This window comes from Chinchilla lanigera, unplaced genomic scaffold, assembly GCF_000276665.1.
Source record: "Chinchilla lanigera isolate Chin_1 unplaced genomic scaffold, ChiLan1.0 scaffold00025, whole genome shotgun sequence".
Lineage (NCBI taxonomy): Eukaryota > Metazoa > Chordata > Mammalia > Rodentia > Chinchillidae > Chinchilla > Chinchilla lanigera.
Window position 1 is genome coordinate 17,014,019 of NW_004955426.1, and position 20,277 is coordinate 17,034,295.

General features: G+C 36.1%; 1 long non-coding RNA gene across 1 annotated transcript in view; it reads right to left on the reverse strand.

The window, feature by feature from the left end:
• The window catches only part of LOC106148672, a 52,381-nt gene extending 47,279 nt beyond the window's left edge, over nucleotides 1–5,102 (reverse strand). Inside the window, exons 1-2 of the long non-coding RNA XR_001234316.1 lie at nucleotides 5,020–5,102; nucleotides 4,445–4,496 (exon numbers count right to left, since the gene is read on the reverse strand). This is a non-coding gene — a long non-coding RNA (uncharacterized LOC106148672). The remainder of the gene's footprint in view (nucleotides 1–4,444; nucleotides 4,497–5,019) is intronic.
• Between the last annotated feature and the right edge of the window lie 15,175 nt (nucleotides 5,103–20,277).

Sequence of the window (20,277 nt, forward strand, 5' to 3'; positions counted from 1 at the left end):
CTACTAACTTCTCTTCATTCATTGAAAAGAAAGGTTTGTGCTAATATTGTCTGGACAATTAAATGCATATATCTTAGTTACTCTGAGTAACTAATTTGAAGATAGTAATACACAATATATTAACCATTGTTAACATTCTATTATCTTTTTTTGAAATTTAAGTATTTTTCTATTTAAAATTTTAGAAAGATGTTCTTCATTAAGAACATCAGCCTAAACTGCATAGTGAAACCCTGTCTCAAAAAGACAAAAAAAGTTAAATTTTTTAGAGCCAAACCTACACAAGTTTAAAGCATACAAAGTAGTTAATGGGTGTCCTCTTTTATACAAAATACGTCTAGTCTTTAAATATATAAAGTCACCAAATTTGACATCTTTCTCTAACTGGTCTTGCCATTTAAAACCTGATCTATGCCCATTGGCTTTGATGAAACAAACATTTTGTTATTTTATAAATTAAGCACACTTGTAGATTGGCTAAGAAGTCTGTTTATGGTCGGTATCACTGTTTCCTAAGCTTATAAAACCTCTGAAGATGTTCCTTGATTCTTACCAGTGTAGATTACACCCTATAAAAACTGTTTTTAAAAAAATCTAAATTCTGCCTTACCTGTAAGAACTAAGTAAATATATACTGACTTATGTAAAAACAAAAACAAAACAAAACAAAAGATATGTTGAAATCTAGTGTTTTACAGTACCATATTTAACTGAATTTAGTAATCCCTTGGGTAAAACTAAATCCACAACTGGAAAGAAAATATTCTTTTTAAAAGTATTAGATTAAAATCTATATAAATCCATGCTATGTTCATACACATATTTTTCGGGGATTCTTGGATACCCTATGAGGTGAGAAACAATTGGAGAGATGGTGAATCTGCTTGCTGATATTCAGGTTATGGGGAAAGGAGGAGGTTTTCTCCAAATGTGTAAGCAGGAGGAGTAGTAAGAACCGAATAGAGCAGATAAATTTCAGAACACTGTAAGAACTTATTCCTATTAGGAATGTCCAACTTTAACACTGATTAATGAATTCCTTTTCATTTGAAAACCAAGTTAATGTTTCAATAATCTACCAGGCAATAGTTTGATAATTGGAGAGCCATCTCCTCATAAACCTCAAAATCCATGTTTGTCTACATGAGTGACATTCCACTGGCTCAGTTCTGTGAAATAGTTTTTAATACCTTCATCAAACGAGAAGATGGAGGTATCATAAATCATCGGTGAAAAGATATGTAGGTTTAAAGAGAGAGACTCCTTCTGATTAGATATACCCCTACTCATGACTAATTAGACTTCTGGTACAAAATAAAAGAAATTAGATAGAACACCAGCATTTGGACACTCTGCTGCCAGGAAATTGTGCCACTTTATTACAGAGAGGAGATTTAGAATAGGGAATCACTTTTTGGCAGAAACTTAAAAGTAATGCTGCTTGACAGTGACGTGAAGCCCCCATAGAAATGTGCGTCTTATCACCCCAACAGGACAGAAAACTCATTAAAATTCCTAACTCTTCTTTTACCTTTTATTCTGACCTCCACTGGTGCCAAGTTTACACAGAGTAAAACTCAAAACATTCTTGCTGAATTGAATTAACCATGTTGTACATCATGCTTTGATTTCTCTCAACATACACCCAGCCAGATTCTTGGAGTGTAAATTGTACCATTGGCACAAGAAAGGCCCAGGAAACCTGCATTAGCTTTTGCCAGCCACTAGGATAGTATTCAGAAAATTGCAGCTTCCATGGCTGAAATGGCTCAATATCCTGCCAACTAGAAAGAAATGTGCTCTCTCCACGTTGCCAACAGATTAACTTAAATGTTTGTGGCAAAGACCACTGAGCCCATTCAATCAGGATTATATTGGACCAATGTTGGGATTTCATCAGAGGATATTATAAACAAGAGCACAAGCAAGATTCCTATTAGACATAATTAGAGATATGCATGGAAAAGAAACATATCTTGCAAGAGAAAGGAAAAAATGCAGGATGTAAAGCTCAAGCTGTGTGTGTAAAAACAGACATTTCAAATTTGAACCATAGAATCCTCATCATTTTAAATGTTTGATAAATATACAAAATATGAGTGTGCTAATTATTTAGGTCACACTGAGCTCTAGCATGGGCCAGAGTCAGTGTTGAAGAAAAGGTTACTGACTGAACATTATGCATTCATCTAGGCCACTAATCCATATCGAAAATCATTAAGCTACTTAGTGAGAAATATTTTTTTAAATCTCATAAATATATAAATGTTTACATTTACAAATTGTGAAAGTGTTAGCAAGAAAAGCCAACTTGGCTTGTCACATGAAAACAAAAGTGTATACAAATTTTCTGTCCTAGATTGACAGGGTGACCATCGTTGTATGTTAGCATGTAACTCAGTGTCACACACTCACTACGGTGGATTTTGGGCTGCAATTTGAGGAGTAAGTAGAAATTAACCAGATAAAAACTAGGACAGGGACAGGATATAAACAAAGAAACATCCAGGCCAAGGGAACGTATGGAAGGTTCCAAGATGAGAAGGAGAATGTTGCCTCTGCAGAATTTTTAGAACCTGAGAGTAATTGGGGGTGGGGAAGTAAAGGGCAGGGGGAACTTCAGTACAAGATGAAAGCAAGCACGCATGGCTTTACAACTCTTCTCAATGCTTTGATCATTATCTTGAGAACAATGGGAAATGACTGAATTTTTAAAGAATAAAAAAATTATATTTGCTTCTCTAAAAGCATCACTCTAGTTGCAAGGTGGAAAACTCGTGAGTGGAGGGTAACTAAGTAGATGTAGGTCAGAAGCTACTGCAGGTGAGAGATGATGGTAGCTGCGACTAGGGCGTGTAATGGGAATGGAGACAAATGGGTCAAGCTGCAAATTAATAAGTAAAATTGCAGTGATAGAATGTACTGGACACTATTTTTTGATACTTATAACCAACACAATCAAGGTAACTTCCTTTGAAGAGTTTAAATTCTAGTTTGAGGAAAAAATACAAGTACAAACAATTACATTAGAGTATATATTTATGAGCATAAAAAATAAAAAAAAGCAATATGACAAAGAACAACAGGAATAGATGAACTGCTAATTTAAATGGAGTGGTCTTGGAAAGCTCTGAAGAACTTATGTTTGAAATGAGAGGAGAATAAAGAATAGGACATCTCCATGGAAAGATCTAGAGAGAGGACATACCGGACAGAGGAAGACCAAGTGGAGAGGTCATATGATAGAAGTCATCTGGGTTTATTGAAAGAATGGCAAGCAGGCCAACATAGCTGGAGCAAAGCAAAGAGTGAGGCTGAATGAGATGTAATCAGAGGTATAGCACTGACAGGCAACACAGAAGGACAGAGTTTGGGACAGAAAACTAAAAGTGTAGTTTTAGCAATGTTGAGCGTGAGGCACTTTCTTAACACCTAAAAGGAAACTTTTTAAGTAAGCACAATATGGATGTGCAATATTGGAGCTGAGATAAAAATATCAATTTCAGAGTCCTTATCATACAGATGGCAATTTGAAGTACAGATATGAATGAGATACCCTTGAGAAAATACACAGAAAACAGAAAGGAGCAAAGGATAAAACTGAAGGAATTTCAACCCTAGATGACCGAGTTGAGGAAAATAAGCGTGTGAAAGATAGGTGTGACCCAAAACAAAAACTATCCATGTAGCTGTGTCAGGGGTTAAAATATTGCAGATGAGTTTTTCAAGGAAAATGGCCAAGAGTGTTAGATGCGACTGAGAACCAAAACTCACAGAGATGGATTTAGAGGTAAGATTTGACTGGTGGTCTTAATAGAACTGCTTTTGCTGAAGTAAAGAGGGGAAAAAGCCAGATATAGAGTGGACTGAGATGTGGATGAAAATTGATGAAGTTTTGCCACTTGGGTACACTAAGGACAAAGTTGAAAAAGGAGTAGAAAAGAAATTGATTCTAAAAGACAAAGTGTTTTGGTTTGATTTCATATGGGTTTGAGTTTTATTTTTTGAAGAAGACAAAATGTAAGCATATCTTCATATTGAGAGGAAGCATGAAAACATATAACTAAAGAAGTTAAGGAAAAATCTTTCTAACACAAATGTCCACATACTTTTTCTCTGGTTGTTAACTGATAATTTTGGCAGCTACAGTGAGTATATACAAAAGCTATGCAAAACAATATTTTACTTATCACAAATTCCTATTTATTTTTATAATTTTCAGAATTTTCTTCATCTTATTAGAATATTCTAACAAAAATAAGTGAGAAGTATTTACATTCTGTATGTAGTATTTGTTTATGAATCATCATATTTTCTGTATTTTACTTCACTTTACTAATTAACTCAACATTGCACATTCATCTTATATGATATTGAAAGTTGCAGTCATTCCAAATTTTTTTCTTTTTTTTAACAATTAAAATTTACAGAAAAAAATGCTTACCAAAAATCTCTAAATGTATTTCAGTCAGCTATTTTCACAGAAGAAATTCAACCTATAAAAAAGTTAATAAATATATTTGCTGCATCTTTACAATGGTTTTGTCATTAATATATGACAAATAGGAAAATATGTATTTACTGATAAAGGAAAATATGTATTTACTGATAAAGTGCTGTGCACATCAACAAATGTTGTAGTCCAAAAAGAGATAATGTTCAGATAACTAAAATGCAGTATTTAAATACCTAAATTATCATTTAAACAAAGAATGTGCTGTATATACATTAGTTGTATGTAATTAATCTATGACTTGATATACTTTTTATGTATTTTATATAAATATATATTTAATATATTTTTAAATTTTCTTTCCTGTAAGGATAAGATTTAAAACATATCTAGCAAATCATTTCAATCACTTATAAAATAAGGAATTTTTCTAAATAACAATGAAAATCCTCTAAAATATTTGACCAGAACACAGAAGAGATCTGATAAGAGGGTTTTTTGGACCATTAAAGATTAATTCAATATCAAATCTTTCAATAAACATTTAGTGAGTATTTTCTACATACCTGACAAGGCTTTTAAAGGTGAATCATTGGCCAAATGACTGAAATACCACTATTTCAAATCATGAAAATCAAGTAAATTCTTTGTAACCTGATTTCTCTTCCTGTGAAGGAATGTGGTAGGTACTTCTTTAGGACATTCTGTAAGATCTTAGGAATTAGCAGAGATGAAACTATAAAAAAGAATGTGGTGAACTTGAAAATAGAGATATTAGTAATGCACTAGCGATTCAAGAAGCAAATACATGACTCAATGACAGTAAAGAGTATGTTTGACCAGGAAATACATCTGAGATACTCAAAGATTATGCATGTTCACATACACATGCACACACACACACACGCAAATACACACCTATCACTTTACTTGTGGAATTTGTCTCATTTATTTTTCTCACTGATTAAGCATTGCCAAGCATTAGAGGTGTAACTGGATAATTCAACTGAAATATAATAGTGGTTGCCAGTAGCCAAGCCCACATTCTAGCAGATAATAGGTAAAGAATTGTCCATAAAAATATCCATTGATTAATGGTACAAACTCATGAAGGGTGATAACCCTCAAATTCATTGGAGCAAAAGATGACTGAGCAACTCTGCCTACTATGATGACTTCATGAGTGAATTTTGGCCTTAAAACCAGAAGGAAGCCCCAGATGGTTTTATGTCTGGTTCCTGAAGGTATAAGGAGAATCCTACCTTCTATGTTGGAGAATTTCCCTGAAATGTAAATGAGAGAAATCTAAACTTAAAAAAGACTCTAAAAATTTAGACTTAGGGATGGAGTCTATATAATTTTTAAGTTGTGTGGAAATACAGCAGTAGGGAGAAATTCACCTAGGACCCTGAAATACACAATAAAATACTCTTCAGGTGATGGGATGTGCCATTCCTGGTCTGAGGATATTTATACATACAAAGACTGATAGAGATACTACTTAGCATTATATGCCACAGTGAAAATTTTAATGGCTTCACAGTATTTTATAAATATTCTGAAGGATTGAACTGCTTGTCACAGTGTTGACATGAAGTCATTCAAATGTTCTTCTGTAGTAATGAATACTGGCAAAAGTTAAGCACAAAACAATGAGCTGACAGCACCGATATTTCTCTGTACACTTTCTGTTAATCATTATTCACCAGTTATATTTTTTGTAACCCACCAGTGCAAAAAAATGCAATCACACCTACAGACACTGATGATTAATGATAAGTTCAGACATGTGCATGGCTAGAGAACAAATGATTAACCACTTCATCATTTCCCTGCTGATTTCAAGAATCTTGTCAGTGTGAAGGGTGCTCTTGAAACAAACAGGTTTACATAACATCAATTGGTTTCGGTCAAGCAATGGTCCTACCAAAGCTGTGGTCTTGATTATTGATTATTTTAAAAGGTACCAGCTCTAACAAGTGACCTCAAAGGAGCAGTTACCATGAGCTACAGCCTTTCCCAGAGTGACCTAAATCAGGAATATGCCAAAACCACAGGTAATCTCCAGGGGACAGCAGTCATGGCTAAAATGCTTGTGCAAATTAGCTGACCTCAGACTCTTATACCTGCTTATAATCTAAGTCATATAGACATAACAGCTTCTGATGTCAATGTATGAGCAAAAAAGAAAATAGTGTATTTAAAATATACCAAGGTTTTTAAAAAGCACATTTTATGTTTATGGAATCCTACTCATTCAGCTGTACTCTCTGAGAAGTTTAAAATTCTTCCATATCAAACATGCATCTGCCTTTGAAATACTCCCATATATTCAAGCTACTTCCATATATGTAACACTTCTCTGCTATCTTTTATGCTTTATATTCCACTGACTTCCAAATTGTTAGTTATTTGTATTGGAGATTAAGACAATTTTTAAAAGTTGCTAGAGATACAAACTTCAGCCATTTTCATCACAGTTATTTAATGTTTGCAAAAACTTAAGAGTTGTTCACACTTGTTGACTAAAGAGTCTACTATAGCCTTCAAGAACATTCCATATTTTAAAATGACTAATTACTTAGATCACATTAGGTATTTTCTTGGTCAAACAATAATGAGACATCTAGAAATTTTTCTCTCCAAATATGTGACACATAATTTTTACTTTCTTCTAAGGGTTGCTCTATACAAATAGTCAGATTTCATACATACTTTTATTGTTTTCAAAGCTTAAAGCTTTTTATCTTACAAATATTTCATCCTAATGGGTTGCCATCCTCCCACAAGATTGAAAGACTTTACAGAACTTTACTCAAAATACTTCTGAAATTCTTGGGATTAACAATGATTGCTTCAGACGCAGGCAGACTTAAGATGTGTAAGGAGTAGTGTTATTTATGTTTTAATTTCTGTTCCTATTGTTGTCTGGGAGTTCTGGCAGAAGGAAGGTGTTATAGAAATATAATTTATTAATAATAATTTGTTTCAAAACTTTCACAGTGAGAAAGGATAAGAAAGGATCTGTGAAAAGCCTTAAAACTCCCAGAGAAGGTGACTTACTGATGGTGTTAAGTATTTACAACAAGAACAAAAGGATTGCTCTTAACACTGTTTTTAGCAATCAGAGGACCACATTCTCACAGCCAGGGTTGACAGTTTCTTTCGAGCAGAGTAAGTAATTTTCCATGGTACAAGTTCACTAGACAAAGTTTCTGTCTCACCCCAAAAAAACAATGGCATATTGTGCCGGCTCTTACCTCCTAAATGTTTCGCTGTCCCTTACTCACACAATTTCTTTTGAAATAAAAGGCAATCTGATACAAAGATGATTTAGAAGTCGTAATTTGAACTTGAACAACTCATTTATTTGAAGAAGTCATGCAAAGACCAGGAAATATTTGTTTTTATTGTGTCATAAATAAGTCAGACATTTGTTGATGTAGGGTATCCAGATTTAAAAGGATATGAGGATAATTTCTAGATGAATAGCAGGAATCTGGAAAATCTTTCCCATGAGAAAAGCTTAAGAGAATTTTGCTTGTTTAGCCAAAGGTAGAAAACTTTTAAGCATTGGCTGAATATCTTTTACCTCTAGGAGAAAGAAAAGACATTGTTTATTAATTTTTCTGAAGCTTGTAGTATTCAGTTAGACACATGGGTCTTAATCTTAACTGAATATCAGATTACTTAAGGAGCTCAAAATAAGTCCACAAACACAGCAAAAAGTGCCTAAGCTCTACGCTCATAGTCCTACAATAATTCTACACTGGTGAGGTATCAGGGACCCCAGCAAAGACCCTCAACCCCCTGTTCGGTGTTACGACACAAGGCTGCAAAGAAAAACTCAGATACAAAGTAAAAGCGAAGCAGGGAACTGAGGTAGTCAGTGCTCAGTGCTGAGTCAGGAGCAGAACCAGTGGGATGCGAGGTATTTACTGGTTGTACATTCTACAGAACAGGGCAAGGAGGCCAAGTGTGGTCGCTGGAGATAAGACGCTGATGCAGGAAGGGCTTGTAAAGGAGGGGACAAAACATCCTTGCATCAAGAGCAGAAGAGACCAGGAGTAGGTCATGGTTAATGAGTAACTCATTTTTCAAGTAAGTAAACTGCAGTTCTGGGAAAAGAGTTTGGGAAGAGTCACTTGTCCTCGGCTACCGTGTGATCTCACACCAGAATCCACACCTTCACAGACAGGATCTCTGGTCTCGGCTGTGGCCACTGGTGAGGGGAAAATTCTAATCCATGTGCCACTCTCAGTGCTCTTATGAGTCACTACTTAAACAAACCAATTGTGGAGTTAACTCTTTACACCCCACACTGCTTATGGCTTGCTTTGGGCATAATCAACAGGGTGGTCTCCCATGGTGAGGGATGTATAAGTATCACCTGCCACTTTAAAATTTCACCAGATATTTCCAAAGTGTAGCCAGAGTTAAGAACAAATGAACTAGAGAACATCAACATAGTTAAAAGTAGCTGAGATTTTTCAGAAAATTAAGGAAAATGTTTTAAGCCAGTGTTTCACAAACCAGGACACCAAACCAGCATCACAATTATCTGGAGAGCCAGTCTGAAATACACAGACAAAGCCCACTTCCTCCACTCGGTCCCACACAGAGCTCCCCATGACATTCTGAAAAAGGCTCTCTCCATCACTCAACTTTATTCACCTTGTCTGAATCCTTTCCAGGGCCACATCTCAGCCTTGGCTTCTGTCTTTGCTTGGCTTATATAGCACAATTTTAGAGAGAAACCTACTAAACTAAGTAGAGAGAACCCATACCTTCTCTACCTGATCCCTCTCATTATATAACTAAATTTCTCATCCCTCCATCAATCCTTAGATATTGATTACCCAGACTGCCTTCAACAAGAATCCTACGAGGTCAGTTTAACAAGAATCCTCTGCCCTTGATGCCTCCCCTTAGTAATTTCCATCCCTTAATTACTCTCTTCCTCCTCCCAATCTACTCCTTGAAAATACATTTCCACTTGATCTGTTTGTATGTGGAGTTGAGCCTGATCTCTCCCCTATTGCAATGGTCTGGACAATTGCAGTAGTCTGAATGCAATCTTCCTTACTATTATAACAGGTGTCAGTATGCGTCTTTCTTTAGCACATGGATTCTGAAACAATGATATTGGCCTCTTTCCTCCTACTATGCCCCCACTGGGAACCACTTTTATATGCCACCTGGATGACACCATTCTTAAATGTACTCTCACTAAGTATTATGGACTTGAGCACCATCAGGAGCCCAAGGCAAACACATGTGTTCTAGCAGTAAATATTGAGGGAATAAAATCCCTTTGGAATAACAAAAATGCAGGACTATAAAAAAATATATACAGAGTTTGACTGATGGTTTTGTTAGTAACAGGTGTATACTAAAGGGAGAGGTCATAGGAAGAAGAAATACAAACCAGAATGTATAAAAGACTATGATTTTAGAAAAGGAAAAGAATACTGAAGCTCAGTTCAGCACTGAATGGGATCTGTGGAGAGAAGACAAGGCAACAGATTCCTGAATCAGGACCTGAAGGTATTACCAGCTTTCATGAAAATGGATTACCTCTCTTTATGTTCATGATTGACCTTGGAATTTAAGATGCAACCAAGCTGCAGCTGGTAAATATGTTCACCTCTGCAACAGGCGTGAGCTAATGTTTCATCTTCCTAAATGCATACTTATTATATATGGCAATCACTTTATAGTGTTTTTCATGCAAAATTCTATAAAAATAACATTAAAACACATGAAATGACTCTAATTTTTCAAAACTGAAACACAGAAGGTGATTTTCTGTTGTTATGAAACTAATTTGCCTGAAAGCATAAGACTTAACCAAACAACCTTTCAAGGTCTCCATCATTTCTAAGTCTATCTTTCTTTAGTTCAGCAGCAAATTTATGGAGAATCTATTTTTAAACTTATTTTATAGATAGGAAAATAGAGGAAGTAATGGTAAATGGACTTCCCAAGGTGTTAGAGAGGATGTCTGTCTGAGTTAAAATTATAATTTATGGTCCTTTAATTGCCCAACTAATTACTGTGCCTGCTGTTAAAAGCACTAAGTTATACTTTATGAATATAAAGTTTGATGCACATTTCCTCTGATATCAAGAGAATTACATCAAATAGAAAGCTTGCTCCACTTTTCATGGGTATTTAGAATTGAATGTTGCATCAGTTGTGTGTGGTTTTGAGAGAGACGCTGCCCACGATATGGAGGATAACTTTCTCACCCAGAAATAATGGACGTAGTTGCAACCTTTGTGAGCCTCTCAAATTCTCCTTAGGATGCATCAGCAATACAAGGTATATAAACCAGCACTTTGGAGAGTCAAATATGCTTCTTACCTGTATGATATAGAAAGAAAGAGACAGAGCTGCATTTTATGGGCTATTTTGCACAAAGATGAAGATTTAAAAGCATCCTAACAAATTACATTTATTTCAATAAATGGGAACTGAGGGCTGCTTCTATTCCAAGCAGTACTGAGGGCACTGGATGTGGGCAAGGAACAAAGTCATAGGAGCTGAGAAGTGGCCCAATCTGACTTGTATTTAACAAAGATCCCTGTGGTTGCTGGGTCCTGAAGAGACTTTAGGAAGTGTTATAGGATGAGCTGTGTCCTCCTTATAATTAATATGTGAAATCCTAACCTACAGTAGCTCAGTATAGTTAGGGATGAAGTCTTTAAAGAAGCTCTTAAGGTAAAATGAAGGTTCTAGAGTGGGCTGGAATAGTGTGTGGTCGGTATCTTTATGAAAACACTTCAGCACACTGACACTCACAAAAGTCCAGATGAAGACACAGGAGAAAGCGGTCAGCTCCACGCCAAGGAGAGGCCTCAAGGCCTCAGACAAACCAGTCCTGCTGCAATGCTGACCTTGGACTCCTGGACATCCTGAATTATGAGAGAATAAATTTCCTTCGCTTAAACTACACTGTGGGTGGTACTTTGTTATGACAGCCCTAGAAAACTAATACTAGAAAATCTAATAAATCCACAGGAAAAGTGAAACTGTCCAAGGACCATTTTAATTATTATCAATCTAAAAGGGAAAGTTGAACTCATTCCATCATTTTCTTTAGCTAAAATTCCCTAAATTAAACTTAGTAATTAGATGTGGCATATTGTCTAAATCTGTAAAACAATGACCAAGGATATTATGCTCACTATTTTTTTTTGCTTTTGATATATAATATTTTATATATTAAAATTTTCAGTATAGGAAATATTGCACAAATATTGTCAGTAAAATTTTGGGTTTTTTTTTTTTTTTTTTTTTGGTTTTTCTCCAGTACCGGGAACCGAACTCACAACCTTGCGCTTGCCAGGCAGGCGCTTTGCCGCTGAGCTAAATCCCCAGCCCCCATCAGTAAAATTTTAAAGCTAAGAGAAGAAGATGAATGGAAACCGAAGGTCCTAGGATTGAGAACTATAAGGCTTTTCAAAGAAAGTCTAGAGATGAAATTTCTGAGTAAGCCTTTAGCCTGTAAAGCAGAGTGCCACACACTGGAGAGTCAGAGTTGCAAGGCTGGGTTTTCATCCTTTCCTTCATACTGCTTCTGAGTCTATGTTACATCTAGGGCCATGGAGTTTACTAATTGAATAGATCTTTCGAGAACTGTAGAGAAGAAACACTCTCCCAGCAGTTGCCTTGGCTCACAATTTTCTCTCACCTTGGGTTTGGTTTTGCTTTCATCAACAATCTTCTGAAGTAGGAGTTTAAAAATTGAAGTTATGAGCGTTGGCCTTAAGAAAGTAGGCTCTTTGAGGAATCCAAAACTCAAAATGTCTATCTCCTTTGTCAGTATTCTCATTGCTCCCAAATCAGTTATCTAACAAGGGAATTGGGAGGGGGAACATCTCCCACACAGCTGGTTCTAGATTGATAAATAAATCCAATTTTTTTCACATGCCAGAATGTGACCACTGGGGATCTTTCCAGTAAAACATTAACCAACTCTGTCTTTAGTGAAACAAGGCAATGAATAACAAGAAAGGACTTGGGCTCTAATCTAAAGCCATAAAACAAACTGAATAAGGCATGATAATTCAACAAGAAGAAGATTACTGACCCTTCTTAGACTGGCAGGTCTTTAAATTAAGATGACTCCTAAGAGAAAAGGTAAGGTTCTCTCAGGTCAGGCAGCCAGCTGTCTCATTAAAACTAAAGTTGAATATTAGCCCAAGATTTTAAGAAAACAGAACAAATATAAATAACGAAGAATAGAATTATCGGAAGAATGTAGTAGAATATCAAAAAAAAAAAAAAACAGATATATAAAGCTGAATTCTATCATTTGTAAATTGTCAGACTATGGAAAATTAATGATTTAAACACCCGTTTCCTTTCTAGAATGAGCAAGTAATATGCCCTTCCCAGATATCTTATGGAGAGAAAATAAAATATATAAAGTACTGTAATTAGTACCATACCTGGTACCTAAGAGATACAGAAAATATTATATATTTTTTATTTCTTCCTTAACACATTTTTGCATCAGCCTATTTATAATATTGTCGGAATCTTTGACTAATATTTATCAAATAATAGCAAGGCCATACAGTCTTTTAAGTTTGCTGACATGTTCTCCAAACTCTATCTTAGGAACCCAAACTGACCTGTTAAAGATTTCTAGTACAATTTATTGTTCCCATTTCACCTTTCTTGACAAGTCTATCTTTCCTCTTTACCAGTGCAAGTCTTCTAGAGTAGGGAGTCTGTTTCATGCTATGGCTAAGTGAGCAGTATGGAAGAAAAAAGAAATAGCAATGGTAGTGTTCAGAACACCGAAATTAACTTCACAAGAAACATGCCTAGTAATCAGATAAATATCAAAGTGCAATAAACTGGATCAAAATTATTTGTATTTTTCTTGGTAACTTCAAGCTGCCATAATAAAATGCCAAAGTTGCTCAAAGAGCATAAATTCATTTCTCAGACTTCTGGACACCTAGGTTAAGGTGCCAACAGACTTGGCTTTTGGTAAGCAGTCTTTTCCTGGCTTGCAGAAAGCTTGCATATGACTGTCCCCACATGGCCTTCTCCTGTGTGTGTATATGCTGGTAGAGATCTCTCTGTTCCTATTACAAGGCCACTAATTCTACCTTGCAGTCCCCACCACCCTCATTACTTGATCTAACCTAATTTCTTCCTAACCATCTCTAAATACTATCACATTAAGGGTTTCAGCATATAAGTTTGAGGGGCAAATAATTCAGTCCATGGCATAAGTTATAAGCAAATATACACTTTCCTTATATTTCAAAAATTAGAAGCACTCTTCCTGAAAAAAAAAAAAAACTAAGACAAAAGTATTCTATGCAAGTTCCCAACCCCAATACTGGACCTTATAGAACATAAGCTCTAGGAAAATAATTCAAATAAAACCTAAGTAAAGTTCACCAAGAATAAGTTTCACTAAAAGCAGAAAAGTATTCCTAAATTGTAAAGAATCTATGTTTTGATTTACACAAAGTATTCAACATAATCTAAAAGAACAAGTCAAAGCATGTTGAAAACATGTCATTTGCAAAATAAAAAATGGGTTAGGAAAATAATAAACACTATTAAGAATGTACAATTGCATCTAGTTTTATGTCTTTTAGGAATTAAAATTAAAATTTTACCACTGGATTAGAAGTGAAAAAGAAAAGAGTTGCAAGCACAAAAAATAAAATAGTGGGACTACAAGAAAGAAAAGTACAAAGAAAAACAGGCTATAGCTGAAGGCAAAATGCATGGAAATAAAACTGTCAAAAACATGAGGTAGGAACGAAAGAATTCGGAGGGTAATTTTGAACCAAGGCTGGCAACAAAGGTAAGTGAAATACTTTGGAGCTTGCAGCACCGTGCGTACAATTCTAAGAGAGGAAAATATTACTGAGATTGACAAGGCAATAAACTCAGGAAGTATCTGTGGTTCTGCCAGCAGTGCTAGCATGAAGATCAACAAGTGTTGCTGACACTATCTCCTCCTGGCAGTAGGTAGTTAGAACCATGACTCCAACAAAAATAATGGAACAGTACCTAAAGTTGTCTTGGTCGTTGTTTTCCATGAAGTTGCTTTCTGGAGATGGCTGGATAACTCTCAAAAACTAGTGAAAAATGAAAATTTGTCATCCTTTCCATAAGCCTGTGCTCCAACCCTATAGTTATAGCTCAACAGATCTCCAGCATCCATGCTGGGAGACGCTTGGTCTTAAAGAGGATAGAATGCCCCCTGACCCTGTTAACCTGAGAAAATAGTCCTATTCCATCCTGAGACAGCATGAGGCACTTGCTTAATCCCTATTATCGATTTGTCAACATTTAAGTCCCTTATAAAGGCAGAGGGCATGGGCAGAGTGGAAATATCTCAGCAATGTAGTGAGCATGTAGCAACCATCATTAATCAACAAGGCTCCAAGACTCCAAATCCTCGGTCCATGCTCTTTCTCTGATGGACCTCGCTTAAAAAACACAAATTCAGGAATAAAATTATTAAACCTTTCATGACTACACCCAATCATTGCACTCCTCTGAGCATGGGACCCTGAACAACTATGCTGGTTGCAGACAATGGTACCAGTCATTTCTATTATGTTTTAAATGGTGCAAGAGCTAGATGCCTGGTTTCAATTTACTTTGTTCCCAAATCCTCCTAACTTAGAGCAATTGCTTCAATCTGTAGCCTCCTTGCCCTTAGCCATTCCCAATTCTTAATAAAGCCTCTTCTTAACATTTACTTTCACCTCTTTTAATTGATTTTAAAAATCTGAAGTATCTATAAAATTTTAAAAAGAAAGAATTGTTAAAATTTTTACGTGGTTTCTTTGACCCAATGTCAAACAGATGAGACTTTCTCTTTTTAAAACTAGCTTACCCTAGCCAGGCATGGTGGTGGCTAGCCAGGCTGGGAATACATCTGTATTCCCAGCACTGGGGAGGCTGAGGCAGGAGGATCACTGCAAGTTCAAGGCCAATCTGGGCCACAGAGTGAAATCAAGGCCAAGGTAAACTACACATCAAGACCCTGTCTCAAGAAAAAGGAAAAAGAAAAAAAAAAAAAGAAAGAAAACTAGCTTATCCTTATTATCACTATAAAATGATACACTTGAAAAGTAAAATAAATTTCTAGAATTTAAGAAAATCTCATCAACTTTTGTCCCTAGAATCACTTCCAAGGTTTAGCACTCATAAGATTAGTGCTTTTGAGTTCTACTGGTAGTTACTGATATAAAATTAAATAAAATATTTGTACCTTTAATTCTTACTTTGTAAGCAATAACAATGAAAACTAGGGCTTTCAATGTTGGGGATCACACATTATAAATTGAGTCTAGGGGAACATCCAAGGCCATGTTTGTTCTGCCCTTTGAGCCACACTGGAACACACAAACTTCCGCTCTTTTTGGTCACAGCTGGAAGCTCGGGAGCTAGTGACTGCTGTGGGCTCACAGGGCACGATAAGACCAGCTGAAGATGATAAGGCACCTGGGGAAACCACAGTCACTTTATTCCCCCCCATCTCATCCTTGTACTTGCAAGAATGCTTTGTTCTTCTCATTAGCCCACCATAGTCACCATTACATTCCTGGAAACACTCACTGCCTTTCACCCACTGTCCTTGACACAGAGGTAATCAATAAATATCAAGCTTCTGGCTACCTCATTGCCTTTTGTTCCCCGCAATCAACTGGTCATCCCTGATCCCTGCTATACTGCTGTTACGTCTCTTGCTCTTTATTCTCTCCACATGCCCTAGCACTGGTGAAGACTGGGGATTCTCAGGGGCAGGAGGGGCTGCTGATAACTGGCACCATGGAAAGGGTCAATGGTATTTCAAAATCCTTTATCCACTTCTGGGCAATTCCTTTAAACTTTCTCTGCACGTTCGTGGGCCATTGCTCTGTCTGGTGTGTTATTTCATCCACTTTCTTTTCTTCTACATACTGAATATGTGCTAGGGAATTTTTTCATGTAGACACTATGTATAATGTTCTGGACTCACACATGTTCAAAATGTAAGTTTGTGGATAGCTAGATAACAGGTAATAGGCAGTTTGAGGTATAGTCAGGAGATATAAGCTGACCATAGTTTTGCTATAAAGTTTCAGTTATTGCCTTCTTTTTTCCTTTTGAAAGCAATTATCCACGTTTCCAGAGCTTTAAGAATTTTTCTCTTTCCTTGAAATTTTAAAAGCAAAAATTCATTTTTTTCCTTTTTATATGAGTTTCTCTAAGTATTTCATTTTCAAGATCTCCCCATACCTGACCTTTCTTCTACTTGGTGAAAATATATGAAATTTCATAATTACTTCCTTTCCTTATATAACTTTATTAAGGGCTGGGGATTTAGCTCAGCGGCAAAAGCGCCTGCCTGGCTAGCGCAAGCTCGTGAGTTCGGTTCCTGGTACCGAAGAAAAACCAAAAAAAAAAAAAAACCAATAACTTTATTAAGCTTTGTTAAGCTTTTTTATTTTTATCTGGCAATTTTATTTTTCAGAGAGATTTTAACTTTATTTTCTACATAAATAACTTTGTTTTCAACCATATTCACTCCATTATTCATTCTATCCACTAAATCTTGTACTGTGGCCATTATATTATTTAATTCCCAAGAGTGTTTCTCGCTCAATGCTTGTTTGTCCTTTTTTGAAAGTGGTATCTTTGGAAATAAAATAAATAAATAAATAAATAGATAGATAGATCAGCTAAATTTCAAGAAAATGAAATTTCAGCTTCTGTCTTCAGTATTATCTGTTTCCTCTGTGATCATTTGTAACAGATAGTTATCTTTGTGCTCCTCTTCGTGCTATTCGCTTTCCCTAAAACCCAGTGTTCCCAATGGCTGTGCCTTTACAAAGTTCTTGTTGCTTAAATTCAGTAATAGACCTGGGCTCCCTTTGCATTTACATTTCATTCACCCCATCCAAAATTAACAGCTTTTCTAAAGTAAAGATTGGCGGCCTATTCTGTGAAAGGAGGATAATGTGTGTGTAAAGGCAGGAAAATGAGATTAGTACAGCCGTTATGGAGAACAGAACGGAGGCTCTTCAAAAAGACAAAAAATAGATCTGCTGCATCACCCGGAATCTCACTTCAAGGTATATATCCGGAGGAAATAAAGTCACCACATCAAAGAGAAACTTGCGTGCCTTTGTTTGCCACAGCAGTCTTCACAATAGCTAAGCTATGGAATCAGGCTAGGTGCCCATCAACAGACAAATGGATAAAGAAAATGTGGTATACAGGACAAGAACACTGACTTTATTTATTCCCCCCCCCCATGATCTTTAGATAGATGCTCTGTGGAGTATTTCTGACTGCCAATCACACCTACGACCCTCTTTAGCTGGAAGTAGCCAGATCAGTCTTGAACACTTGCCTCCTTATGGCAGTTAGGGGTATTTCTTCAGAGGGAAATGTTATGGATAGCTAAAATAGGTAGGAATATTGTAGACAGTCAGACAGGGCTGGGTCCTCCGGAATGCAGAAGACAACTGGCTGGAGGACTACTCACTGAGGCCATGCTTCAAGAAAAAGAACTACTCACCCATGTACTTCCCCTAGGGATGAACAGCAGTGATTTGTATTCTAAGTGGGCGTCAATCACCTTGGAGTGGAGGACTGAAGCTCTTCACCCACCCCTTCCAGGAAAGTCCTTGTCTGCCCATGTGAGCTTTCTCCATGACTTGTTTCCCCATTTGATTCTTATTTAATCAATATTACCCTAGCGACTATACTTGTGTACTTGTTGGTTGACCACAGCTTTGTCCCACCTCACACCCATCCTATGATTTGTCATTGGATCAATATTACCTAAGTGACTATACTTGCAATCTTATTGATTGGTTACAGTTTTGTTCCACCTTAAGCACACCTCATCTCATGGCTTTGCTTAATAAAACACCCTTGAGAAGTGGAGTTGGTGGGCAACCCACTTTCCAGGCCCCCTCTGTCCCTCTCAGACAGTTCTCGATAAATTCCTCCTACTCTAAAAGAAATGTGGTATGGATTATTATCACATTGAGCTGTAAAGAATAAGCTTCTATCCTTTGCAGCAAAATTGATGAAGCTGGACATTAAGTGAAATGAAATAAGCTAGATATAGAAAGACAAGCACCAATGTTCTTTTCATGTATGAAAGTTTTAAAAAGTTGATATGAAAGTATAATGATTACTAGACACTGAGAATGGCATAGAGGTAGAGGTGGAAAGAACAGGTTGGATTTGACTAATGCAGGCTGGAAATATCATACTAATGCCATTAACATAGAGAGTTAATATGTGTTGACAAAATAAACAGGCAAGTGGAGGAAAATGAACTAGCATCTCAATAATTTTCACAACTCTGAATTCAACAGTAGCTCAATTCCAACTGACTGACATGTGTGTATGTGTGTTTGTGTGTGTGTGTTCTTGTGTGTCAGTTATAGAAACTTCCAAAGTTACAAAGAGCTTTGCCATAATTCTCTCTTAGCTGCCTTCACAAGGAAAACAGTGCCATATTTAGAAAAAGTAACCTTGAAGGCTTTAGCAAAACCAGCAAAACCATGTATATGACCACGAAGGAAGAACAGGTATTCTGAATGCAGTTGCTAATGGGTTTCTCTGATAACTGCCTCTTGGCCAGGTCTATACATAGATGATACTCTTTTTGTTAGAGAGATCTTGTTAGAGCTTTTCCTGCTCCTTCTGCAGAAAATGATACTTGCTCGTCTTTGGTCCCTTTGACAATGATTCTTTCCTTTCTTACATTCCTGTCACTACAAATCCATCTGCTTTCTATTTTTATAGAATACCTCACAATTAAGTTTTGTTTTCCAGTGCAATTTCGATTTCATTGTTTTCAAAATATAATTTCTATCATTGCCAGGACATCTTTGGCAGGAAGGAGGATGGTTCCACACATTCAAATTGTGGAGGTGAACTTCTAACTGCTGTGTTCATCTTAAAATTAATTGCCTTAACCCTTTACCTTAAATTAGTATCTGTTTAACACTTGAGTGTGGTGATTTCCACAGAATCTGCTTCCAAACCTCTATTTCAGTCAAGTATTGGTCCAGCTATGACTATAATTAAAAATTAGTTTTAATCCATTATATCAAAAAAAGTTTAAAAGTAAGTATAAACTGAATCAAAACCCCATTGAGATGTCTCATTTTGGGGCACAAAGATTAAATGAAGCCAATAAAATACTGTGACCTTAATTAAACTGACTTGCAGCAGAAAATAAACTATGTCTTCCCTAAGGGTAAGAGTATTAGAATAAGGTAATTATTGCAAGAGGTGGAGGACATTTGATTGACTCTAGAGAGCTAGAGAAGAGGGTGGATTAGAGTGAGTTATAGAGAGATTCTGGCTAAAACTCTGTAGATGTAGGAGATATTAATGCCTGATTACAGTTCAAGATGCCAAAAAGTTGTATAAAGCAGCTACAATTAGATATAGCCTTATTAATTAACAGCTTCCATTTTCAAGTTGCCTCATTACTATAATTACTCACGACAGATAAGGACAAAAAATCTCACATCTCACTGTGAATCAGCATTAGAAACAGATATTTGAATTCTCAATTCTGTATTTAGTACCTTAAATCATTTTGATATTACACTACTTGAATATACTTTCTAAAAGAAAAAAAAAATGGGTGTATCTCTATTTCATTTACAGGAGTCTATTAATTTTGAATATGGTCCACATAGTTCAATTTAGCATTATATTTCCAATGAATATACTAATAAAACTTGCCACATGAAATAATATCAATAGCAGGTCTTAAATCAGAAAATTTTGTAAAAAACCTATCAAACGTTAGG